Below are 7,660 nucleotides of genomic sequence, written 5' to 3'. Positions count from 1 at the left end.
AACACCAGTGCAAACGGAGGTGACGGCAGCTGGCTGTCAACGGCAAGACACTTTTGCTAAGCGCCTGGAAATAGTCCAGGCAGAGACAGGTGTCTGGGTGGTGGTCAACGGATCTGTGGGAGATGCTCGTGCTTGTCAACGGATCAACCAAACATCTCTATAGGTGCTCTGGGCCATCCGGAGCCTGTTTACTGTGTGTGTGCATGCCTTTAAATAACCACTGCTCCTAACAGCTAGGTCAGAACGGCCTAGATGGTGGGCAGTTCATAGAAATGTCCATCCTGCTTCTCTCAATCCAGTGATGTGCCCCCTTTCAAAGTCTGTCAAGAGGGAAAAATGGCTTTGAGTGTGTTGTAGAGGCATGTCTAGCAGTGAACAATCTTTCACCAAGAGGTACTCTACCCAAAAGTAACCTATGAGAGCCTTTTTATGGTGCAGTGGGGGAACCACTTTATACCCTCTTATGGCACGACCCAGTGTCTATTCAGACCACACCTGTAATCATTTACATATCTGCTAGAGACTTAACTATGCTGTGTTTTGCAGCAATTCGACATTTCTATCTGGGTGCGTTAGTATTATTTTTCTTTGTCAATCTATATGGTGGAAATCCAAAATTGGTTACATGTCTCCATGTCCGTATTCAATCAGTTGAAAAAGTACCATTGCTGATGTCCATGTGGCATGTTTTTCACGTGCACTGCTGGTCCATATTGTCTCCTAGGAATAGTCTGTGAAAAATGGGCCTAACATGAATGGCATCTGAGTTCTGGCTATAGTTTTCACTGACAAATAGGACGGTTAACAACACCAGCGTTTTGGACACCTCACTTAATCGCTCCCCTGCTAGCTTTAGATGCACCACAATTATTAAGAGGCACATGCCTTTTATTATTTGTGGTGCATCTTTGCAGGTCCATGCAACAAAGCGGAGATTCTAGACCAGCAAGACCACTTTGGAAAGTGGTGAGTAAACCCCCCCCCCCCCCTCCCAAAAGTTGCAAAAGCAGAATTCGCCAAAGGGGGTCATTAATTGGTGTTGGGGCCAAAGCAGTGGATGCTTCCATCCTTTAACCCCTTCCAGACACTTTTCACCTTCCTGCTACACTCTACTTTTGCAAATCTGACGTGTCACTTTATGTGGTAATAACTTGGGAATGCTTTTACAGTACTTATCCAAGCGATTCTAAAATAGTTTTTTTTTACACATTGTACTTCATGTTAGTGGTTTTCATGACACGTACTTCATGTTAGTGGTAAGTTTGGGTCAATATGTTTTACCTTTATTTTTAAAACAAAATACAATTTCCAGAAAATTTGGAAAAAACTTTCTAAATTTGAATTTCTTTGCTTTTAAGACAGAAACCTCAAAAATAATTAGCATTTACCATGTGTCTACTTTATGTTGGCAGTATTTTGTAAGTGTTATTATATTTTTTAAAACATTAGAAGGCTTAAAATTTTAGAAGCTATTTTTTTTAATTTTCAAGAAAAATATTAAAACCAAATTTTTTAAGGACCAATTCATTTCTGAAGTGACTTTGACAGGCTTATATAATAGAAACAACCCATGAATGACCCTCCTAGTTGTTCCACAGTAATTAATGCAATATGGTTTTGAAATTTGAATTTTTTTTTTGTGAACAGATTTTGTATTTTTATCAATTTTTTCCTGTAAGGGTTAACATCAAACTAAACCTCAATATTTATTACCCTGATTCTCTAGTTTACACACAGTAGTGCTCAAAAAGGAAGAAGCATCATATGGTGTATGGGGGGGCAGATTTTTTTGGAATGGTTTTTGGGTGCTGTGTCACATATGAAGAGACCCTGAGGTACAGTTCTGGGCTCCTGTGAACAAGGCAGAGCTGGAGAGGGTTGAGAGGAGGGCAACTAAAGTAATAACTGGAATGGGTGGACTACAGTACCTAGACAGATTATCAAAATTAGGGTTATTCACTTTAGAAAAAAATAGATCTAATAACTATGTATAAATATATTGGGTCAGTACTGAAATCTCTCCCATCTAGTTATCCCCAGGACTGTGATGAGAGGACATCCTCTGCATCTGGAGGAAAGAAGGTTTGTACACAAACATAGAAGAGGATTTTTTTTTACAGAGCAGTGAGACTATGGAACTCTCTACCTGAGGAGGTGGTGAGTTCACTAAAAGAGTTCAAGAGGGGCCTGGATGTATTTCTGGAGTGTAATAATATTACAGGCTATAGCTACTAGAGATGGGTCGTTGATACAGGTAGTTATTCGGATAGGAGTCGGGAAGGAATTTATTTTCCTTGGCTTTTACCTTACAGGTTTTTTTTTTTTTTTCTTGCCTTCCTCTGGATCAACTTCCAGGATAACAGGCTGAACAGATGTCTTTTTTTGGCCCTATAAACTGTTACCCCTACAGTGGAAATGCCTCAAAGGTGACACCATTTTGGAAATTACACCCAACAAGCATTTTATTTAGAGACACTTAAAAAAAAAAAAAAATTCTTCCAATAAAATGTAGCTTTATATTCAGGTTTTTCATTTTCACAAGGGCTAACGAGAAATCGCCCTACAATTTGTTACACATCTTTTCCTGAATACGGCAACACCCCATATGAGGTTGTAAACTGCTGTATGGGCACACTCCAGGGCTCGGAAAGAAAGGAGCGCCATTTGGCTTTTGGAGGATAGAATTCACTGGAATGGTTCTCAGGTGCCACGTTACATTTGCAGAGCCCCGGGGGTACCAGTACAGAGGAGGGAAAAAAAACGTTAACCCATTTTGGAAACAACTCTTCAAGGAAATCACCCAGGGGTATAGTGATTGATTTGACCTCACAGGTGTTTCATAGAATTACCTGAAGATTGGGACATGAAATGAAAAGTTACATTGTATTTCAGTTATATGTAGTTTTAGCCTCAAATGTTTCATTTTGACAAGTGATAATGGGAGAAAAAGCGCTCAACTGTGTTACATAATTTTTCTTGAGTACAATATTGACCCCTATGTGGTCGTAAACTGCTGTTTGGGCACACTGCAGGGTTCAGAAGAGAAAGATCACCATGTGCATTTGATGCCTAGTTTGGTATTTTATACAGCACTGGCAGACAACTGTAGGGTCTATGAGGTAAAATAAAAAAGCCCATTGTGTGCCAGTGCTGTTATTCTTATTATTATTATGCAGTGTTTCCTGGTTTTAGAAACCCCTTAAATGTGGCCCTAGTCTTTTGCCTGGACATGCAACAGGGATCAGGATTAGGCCTCTTTCACACTGGCGTGTCCGGATGCGTTCCTATGCATTGCGGCAAACCCGCGCGAGTAGGAACGCAATTGCAGTCAGTTTTGACTGCGATTGCGTTCCGTTCAGTTTTTATCGCGCGGGTGCAATGTGTTTTGCACGCGCTTGATAAAAAACCGACTGGTACCCAGACCCGAACTTCTTTACAGAAGTTCAGGTCTGGGTTAGATGCTGTGTAGATTGTATTATTTCCCCTTATAACATGGTTATAAGGGAAAATAATAGCATTCTGAATACAGAATGTGAAGTAAAATAGAGCTGGAGGGGTTAAAAAATTTTTTTACTCACCTTAATCCACTTGTTCGCGCAGCAGGCATCTCTTCTGTCTTTAACTGTGAGCAATAGGACCTTTGATGATGTCACTGCGTTCATCACATGATCCATCACCATGGTGATGGATCATGTGATGTGCGTAGTGACATCATCAAAGGTCCTATTGCTCACAGTTAAAGACAGAAGAGATGCCGGCTGCGCGAACAAGTGGATTAAGGTGAGTAAAAAAATATTTTTAACCCCTGCAGCCCTATTTTACTTCTGTATTCAGAATGCTATTATTTTCCCTTATAACCATGTTACAAGGGGAAATAATAATGATCGGGTCCCCATCCCGATCGTCACCTAGCAACCGTGCGTGAAAATCTCACCGCATCCGCACTTGCTTTAACATGCTGCGATTTTCATGCAACGCACAAGTGATGCGTGAAAATCACCACTCGTGTGCACAGCCCCATAGAAATGAATGGGTCATGAATCAGTGCGGGTGCAATGCGTTCAACTCGCGCATCACATCCGCGCGGAATACTCGCCTGTGTGAAAGGGGCCTTAGTGTTGAGCGAACTTGTGTTTTAAGTTCGGCGTCTAAAGTTCGGGTTATCGAAGAATTGCGTTATGGATTCTAAATTCCGTTATGGTCCGTGGTAGCGGAATCCATAATGCGATTCTTCGATAACCTGAACCCGAACTTTAGACGCCGAACTTAAAACACAAGTTCGCTCAACACTACTCAGGATTAAAAGAATACCTCTTGTGCACTTTGAGACCCAATATGGTGATTTACACATTTTGTGCTGACAACTGTAGAGGCTCTGGGGTGAAATAATAATAAATAATGGAACCCTGAGAAGTGAACCCCATTTTGGAAACTTTGCCCCACAAGGCATTGAGGTGGAGTGAGCATTTTGACACCACAGGTATTTTACAGAAATATGCGGAGCGGACTGCAATTGTTTTGACATACTGCTTTTCGGTGCCCAATCTGCTTTGCCCAAATAGTGCCATCTGAGATTAAAAGACTTCTTGAATTCATAGGCGGGTTCTACAGAGTATGGAAATGCCATAAATGTTGACATAAACTGCTCTACGGGCTCAGAAGGGGAGGAGCGCCATTTGGCGCTTGGAGTGTAGATTTGTTGGAATGTTTTTCCGGTACCTTGTCACATTTGAAGTGACCCCATTTTGGAAACTAAACCCCTCAAGTTTTTTATCAAAGGGTGAAGGAAGCATTTTGACACCACATGTATTTTTCGGAACTTAATGAGCAGATGACCATATAAAATAAAAGTTTTCCCCCACATTTATAACAGGAGCTCAGGCTGGATGATGAATCTGGTGCAAAGATAAATACTTTAGTCTAACTTTATACAAACTATTGATTAGCTTACTTTGAGACAGATTTTTATGCCAGAATTATGCTGGAAAGGGTGAATCTTAGGCCGAATGCACACGACCGTGGAACACGGACGTGAGCGGTCCGTGGTATCCCGGCCTGGCATCCTGCTGAGAGCCGGAGCGCACGGCGTCATTGGTTGCTATGACGCCGTGTGCTTCGTGCCGCCGCTGCAGTACAGTAATACACTCGTATAGATCATACGAGTGTATTACTGTACTGCAGCGGTGGCACGAAGCGCACGTCTGCATTTTGTTACTTTCTGTAGTTGTTCTGGTACAGTTGAAGAGCAATGGGGAGTAATTGTAATATACCTGAAGGTTATAAGACAGCCAAAACATTGGTGAAGGAAAGTGGAGGTAAGGAGGGTCTGAAGAATGTGGACAGAATGTTAAAAAAGGCAGGGATGACGTATGGGAATCTTAACCCTAGGAGTACTAGTACGGTGGCACCCTGATTTAGGGAGGAAGCTAAGCTGGGAACGATTCAGAAGAACACATGGTTAGATAAAGGATCATGAATGTGAAGAAGTTGTTGATATATGGATAAAAGTAGCTTGTGAGGTTGAAACTGAGGGATGTAGAGGAGAAGTTGTGCAAGGTAGATTGTTGTGTACTCAGAAACAGAAAGGCAGTACCATTTCTGGTTGACACGGGGGCAGCCAAAACAAGAGTTTCTTGCATCCTCATCTGTTAACCCCTTGTACCAGCTGTGGGATTTACAGGAGAAACAGTTTTTGTCCGTGAATCTGAGCCAGTAAAGATAAAAGACAGTGGGGGCGTGGCTAGCCAAGTATGTGCGTCTGCTGAGCTCCTGCACTACCCTGGCCAATTATCCTGCAAATATTAGCCTAATCCTGCTGCTTGCACGTTTACCCGGCGGTGGACTCACTGGAGATCGCTTGGGAACACAACCATAGCAAAATTTTGCTGCCATGACCAGAAAAAGAGAAGGGAAAGGCACCGACAAGGACACGCAAGATGGCGACGGCTCAGCCACACCTAAGCGCCAAGACCGCACAGCGGACCTATAGCGGGAAGCTGCATCGCGGCTGGGACAATATGCTTGTTCAGCGGCACCACTGAGCACAAGACGGCTCCGAGACAAGGGTGAGGCTCTACCATCAGATATGGGCTTGGACTCTGACAGTGAGGGGCTGGAAGCCGCTACAGTAAAAGAACGCGGCCCTAACAAATATGGCGTCCTACAGACGAGCGGTGCAGACACTGAGTCAGAGGCTCAGGAATCAGAATCTGAGGAGCCAACCCTCAAAGATGCCATGCAAGCCATTACTAAAGGCGGCAAGTCATTGAAGGCGCTGACAATGCAAGTGGGAGCCAAAAAAGAAGATGTGTCCATAGTCAGGCAGGACTTTTGAAAGTTGGCAGAACACACAACCTCCCTGGAGGAGCGAGTGGGGGATATGGAGGATGCTATACCTCCTCTCAAGAGGGACACTATGGAACATGCTCGCAGGCTAGATATACTGGCTGCCAAACAAGACAACTTGGAAAATCGTCTGACACTAAATAATGTAAGATTAGTTGGAGTACCAGAAAAAGTGGAAGGTGGCAACCCTACAGAGTTTTTTTGAAGCCTGGTTAAAAGACCGGTTTGGGGCAGAAACATTAACTCCGCTATTTGCACTTGAAAATACTTCATTACAGAGATCGTGATATTCTTCTCAGAAAGGCTAGGGATATACCGGATCTTTCAATTAACGGCCACGAGGTGCAACTCTTTCCTGATTTCTCTATAGAGGTGCAGAAAAGAAGAGCCAGATTCCTTGATATAAAGCGTCGCTTGAGAGAATAGGGAGTCTCCTATTCTATGATGTACCCCCAGCGAAACTCAGGGTAGTCGCCCTGGGATCTACAAGTTTATTTGAAGACCCAAAAGAAGCATCGAGATGGCTGGACAGACATGACAGGCAACTGCATGAGGAAAGACAGTCACCAGATTGAGAATGGGTCCTCAGTAGAGTTGAGCGGACACCTGGATGTTCGGGTTCGGCCAAACTTAAGAAAAAGGTTAGAGTTCGGGACCCGAACTTGACCCAGAACCCCATTGAAGTCAATGGGGACCCAAACTTTGGAGCACTAAAATGGCTGTAAAAATGTCACAGAAAGGTCTAGAGGGCTGCAAATGGCATAAAAATGTGGTTAAGAGCATGGCAAGTGCTCTGCAAACAAATGTGGATAGGGAAATGACTTTAACCCTTTCATGACCAAGGGTCATTGATGCCCTAGTGTCCAGGTCAAAATTTACAAATCTGACGTGCGTCAGTTTATGTGGTAATAGCTTTGGAACACTTTTACTTATCCAAGCCATTCTGAGATTGTTTTCTCGTGACACATTGTACTTCATGATAGTCATTTATTTGAGTCAAAATATTTGACCTTTTATTTATGAAAAAATCCCAAATTTACCAAAAATTTAGAAAAATTCACAATTTTCCAAATTTCAATTTCTCTGCTTCTAAAACAGAAAGTGATACCTAATAAAATATTTATTACTTAACATTCCCCATATGTCTACTTTATGTTGGCATCATTTTGGAAATGTCATTTTATTTTTTTAGGACGTTAGAAGGCTTAGAAGTTTAGAAGCAATTCTTAATATTTTTAAGAAAATTTCCAAAACCCACTTTTTAAGGACCATTTCAGGTCTGAAGTCACTTTGTGGGGCCTACATAGTGGATACC

The sequence above is a fragment of the Bufo bufo genome, chromosome 3 (genome assembly GCF_905171765.1).
Source record: "Bufo bufo chromosome 3, aBufBuf1.1, whole genome shotgun sequence".
Lineage (NCBI taxonomy): Eukaryota > Metazoa > Chordata > Amphibia > Anura > Bufonidae > Bufo > Bufo bufo.
Note: the sequence above shows the minus strand (reverse complement) of the source record.